Source organism: Arachis stenosperma, chromosome 1, assembly GCF_014773155.1.
Source record: "Arachis stenosperma cultivar V10309 chromosome 1, arast.V10309.gnm1.PFL2, whole genome shotgun sequence".
NCBI classification, from domain to species: domain Eukaryota; kingdom Viridiplantae; phylum Streptophyta; class Magnoliopsida; order Fabales; family Fabaceae; genus Arachis; species Arachis stenosperma.
The window spans coordinates 30,179,859-30,184,531 of NC_080377.1; the positions used below are offsets into that span (position 1 = coordinate 30,179,859).

General features: G+C 34.7%; 1 non-coding gene across 1 annotated transcript; it reads left to right on the forward strand.

Annotated features, from left to right (window-relative positions):
• Positions 1–338: 338 nt before the first annotated feature.
• On the forward strand, positions 339–445 carry LOC130955770 (small nucleolar RNA R71). Its single transcript, XR_009076900.1, has one exon. It is a non-coding gene; the product is annotated as a small nucleolar RNA R71 (small nucleolar RNA).
• Positions 446–4,673: the final 4,228 nt, after the last annotated feature.

The following is a 4,673-nucleotide window of genomic DNA, read 5'->3' on the forward strand; positions in this document are numbered from 1 at the left end:
CCATGCTATTTCATTGAATAAATGTAGGATAAGTTAATAGAATATACTCCTAGGTGTTGTGTAATTTTATTAATTTGTTGAGATGTTGTATTGATCTATTGGGACATGACTTTATTCTGAGCCAAAATAGTGTCCAAGACATCTAATTCCATGACTCCTTCCCTTAATGATATTTCAGAAGAGTAAAGATAATAATTATTGGCCACCATTTCAATCAATTCTTGTGCTTCCTCAGTAGTTTTTTTCATATATAAAGATCCTCCAGATGAAGGTCCAGTGCCATCCCTGAGGTGGGAGTGATCCCATCATAAAATATCTGAAGCTGGACCTAGTCAGCAAACATATTATAAGGGAATTTTATGAGCATCTCCTTAAACCTCTCCCAAGCTTCATATAGAGATTCTCCTTCTTGCTGTCTGAATGTTTGAACATTGGTTCTGAGCTTAGTTAACCTCTAGGGTGGGAAGAATTTGTTTAGGAAATTAGTGACCAAATTATCCCACGTGGCTATGCTCTCCTTGCGCTGATTCTCTAGCCACTACTTAGCCCAATCCCTTACAGCAAAAGGGAACAGCAGCAAATGATATACCTCAGCCGAGACACTATTTGTCTTCACAGTATCATAAATTTGCAGAAAGTTGGAAATAAAAAATTAGGGTCCTCTTGCGGGCTTCCACTGAATTGGCAGTTTTGTTGAACCAATGTGACAAGCTATGGCTTTAATTCAAAATTATTGGCTCAAACAGTTGGTGTGATGATACTACAACCGCAACTATCTGGGTTGGGGTTTATTTAAGAGCTGAGAGTCCTCCTAGGTAGAGGATCATTAATATTATTATTTTGCCAAGTGTGGCTCAGAGAACTCTTCCCAACCACTTCTTCAATCTCCTCTTCAACTCTTTAATTTCTAGCTTGTTTTCTCTATCGCCTAAGAGTTCTTTCAATTTTAGGATCATATTGAAGCGGTTCTTTGTCTCTGTTATTCTACATAGACAAAAGCAACAAGAAAATCAAATTGGAATTTCCTTCATGACGTGAAGAAAATTCCCAGCGGGGGAATAAAACAAAAACAGTAAACAACAAAAAATAAAATGGACTAATCTAGGTAATCAATTGGTCAATAGTTTGTTAACGACAATCAATCCCCAGCAATGGTGCCAAAAACTTGATGCAAATTTTACAATCCACAAAACACCAGCAAGTGCACCGGGTCGAATCAAGCAATAACCTCAGATTAGTGAGGTTTGTCCCACGATGATTAATGGATTAAGCAAGCAAAATCAATCGATTAATCTAGTCAAACTAGCAAATTAGGGTTTTGAAGGACTTTAAGCATAAACAGAAATTAAACGTAGCAAAAACAAAAGCAAGCAGTGAGTGTAAAAAGGTATATGATTAAGAAAGTTAAGGTTTCAGAGATGTTAGTCGTCTCAATGAACACTTTTAACTTTCTATTATAATCATGCAATGATTTTTTTGTGGCAAATTATTAGTAATTAAATCCCAATCCCTTGGTAATTCAATTTCTCTTTAACATAATCAAACGCTAATCCTTTAGTCACTTAATTATAAAACCACACAATTCATAAGAGTTTAACCTAGTTGATTTAATGTTACTTATCAATCTAGTTTCAAAACTTAAGAATTATGAGAATCAGTTTTCAAGCTTGATTCAAGTAATCGATTTTCCAAGAGATTAAGAGAATTTAAGTCAGAGAAGAATTTTTTTCCAATATATTCAAACCCTTTGAGGTGAAGAACAAAAACCATTTTTTAAAGAGGAATCAATTGCATCAATTAGAAATAGAAAAGTTATTGCATTAGTCTATAAAACTAACGGAGCTCTTAACCTTAACCGAAGAGAATTAGAAACTTATGCTTGTTCCTGAAATCCTTAAGAAAGTAAAACTCAAAAGTGCTGAAGAAGGGAAAAGGTCAGAACCTTCTTTCCTTATATACTAACCCTTAAAGATAGAAAATCAAACATCAAACTTCTGAATCAAATTCAAAATCGAAATAGAATCAAATATTTTCCTAATTATTTTCTACCGAGAGGATCTCTTCCTTGATTGTGTGTGATCTTTAATAACTGTCATCATTAATGAGCTGATGATTGATCTTTCAAAGAGTTGAGAAATTGAAGGACTGAAGGTCTTAGTTTGAGATACTAGAAGAAGCAGCAAGGCCCACGTAGTACGTGGCCTGTTCCACGTTATACGTGGTATGAAAACTTGGTCCTGGAGCGTCTTCTATGGGTCACATACAACGTGAAGTAGACTACATGGTATGTGAGCTAATTTTCCTTAAGTTTGGCTTGTTGCTTGCCCTAGCGTTGTACGTGGGAAATTCCATGTACTACGTGAAATCCAATTTGCCCGTATGTACACATGTGTGCCTATGCACACTCGTCAAAATTTACAATATTCTGCGTACGCACATCTTCTGCGTAGTACATGAAATTGCATACGTAGTACGTGAAATTGCATACGTAGTACGTGAAATGGTTAATGATTGTTATTTGTGCATGCGCATATGCGCAATTCCTTTTTCTTCCTTCACGTAGTATGCCATATTGTTCACGTACAATGCCAAGGCTTCCTTTTTCTATCCAGGAGCTTTATGTTCCAGGGAGATTTCTATTCACATGATCCTTCTATTCCGAGAAGCTTTCTGTTTCCACTTTCTATTCTATTTCTTTGTGTTTTCCTTTTGAATCTTTCTGTAATCAATCAAATTCAATCAATCAAAGTAATATTTATTCTAACCTCAATTTCATTGATTATTTAACAGAAATTCTTACTAAATCAGTTGAAATTAAGAAGGGAAAACACTAAAGATGTGGACGCATCATTTGCTTTTGTTGAAAATGTAGGAGACACGTTTTTTGTCTCTTGTTGATAGAGGAGCCAAACAGATTTGTATGGGAGCAGAGTTGTTGTAACGTCTTGTTGGATAGAATAAGCAGGAGACAATTTTATTTGGTCTCATAGAGAATAAACCAAAATTAGAACAGAGATAAAAGAGTGACACAACCATATATCCTGGTTCAGCCACCATATGCAGTGTGATCTACATCCAGTCTTTCCCATACTGTGGTGGAATTTTCACTATCTTTCAAAGATCCCAAACACCAATTTTTCTTGGAAGCAACCTAATGGGACAAATCCAACTTCTACCCAAACAAGATTTGACTAGGTTCACTCCCTAGATTTTCAACCACAAAGTTCTCACCTAACTAAGCAAGGAAATTTCCTCACGATCATGAAAACAAAACAGAAAAACATACAAAGGATTTATGAAATAAATATTTGGATTTTCTCCAAGGTTAACTTTTATTGCCTTTTTTCTCATTGGCTTTTTCTTAACTCCTCACATTAATTCCTTTTTTCATTAAAATAAAGAAAGATAAAATTGAGAAAACAGAATATTCAACAGAGACCGATGAAGGAGAAGAAGGTCTAGCTTTATAAGCTACGAAAACCCAAACTTTGTTCTCTCACTTCTTTAATCAACCTTTAGCCATTTACCACTTTAATAGAGGATTAAAGCTTCCAAAGCTTGAAACTTGGCTTCAGCACATTTGACTTTTTCTGCCCAAAAATTAGCAACAGCAGTGGTGCAGAAGAGAGTTAGAGTAGCAGCAGTGATAGAACCATACATGCATCTATACCTACCATCTTCTCTTTTACCCTTTTTCAAATTTCTTTAAAGATATGAATCATTCGTTTGTGCTTTGGCTCCATGTTTCTTTCTTGACCATTGATTTTTTTCAAAGCTCCATGACCTCCATTTGAATCAAATTTTCCCTTCGGTGCATGTAAAAGGAGGATTTCTTTAACAATCTTCAATGAAGCACAAATAAGGAAAATGTTTTCTGATGTAGTCCTAGGGTGTGATCTTTGCTTGAAGTCCTAGCTAATTGACTTACTTAATTTTGGTAACCCTCTTTTTCTTCTTAATTTGAGCCTTAATCAGACTTTTCTTTTTTCTTGCTTTCCTTCTGAACTTCTTCACATGGGTGAGAGAAAAGAGAGAGAATAGAGAATCTGATTTGGTGGTTTGTGTTTAGTTCAGATGGAAATATAATTTTGTTTCTTAGTTAGCAACCAAGTGAGTAAGTGAATGGACTTGGATCACTTAGTTGGACCTTATGCTTGTGTTTGGTCCAATTTCGATTCTTTCCTTTTCTTTGTGTTTGGAGATCAACAATTCTTCTATTGGGCCAATAATGATGAACACTTTTGGGCCTGAACCAATTTTTGTCTTTTTGCTTGTTGTTGGCCTATTTTGCTTGCTACTATTTTCTGCACATTAAGCAAACTAATCACACAGACAATTGGGCTCTTAACTCCAATAATAATATTTAGTCATCATTAATTAATATATAATTGTTCTTCAAACTAAAAAATCTCTCCATTGATGACAAATATTATAAAATAAATTGTGAAAAAAAAAATGAGAAGAGTTTTAAGGGACATCCCTTTGATGATACACTTTTTTAATGTGAACTCCCCCTTTCTTTTATTCACTTGACTCTCCTTGAATATTTGCATTTTTCAACCCGTGATCAACAAAATTTACATAGAAATAATGCCAAACATCCAAAAACTATTTCAAATTGTTTTATGCTTAAGAGAACCTATCTGATCACTAGTTAATATTTACAAGATTAT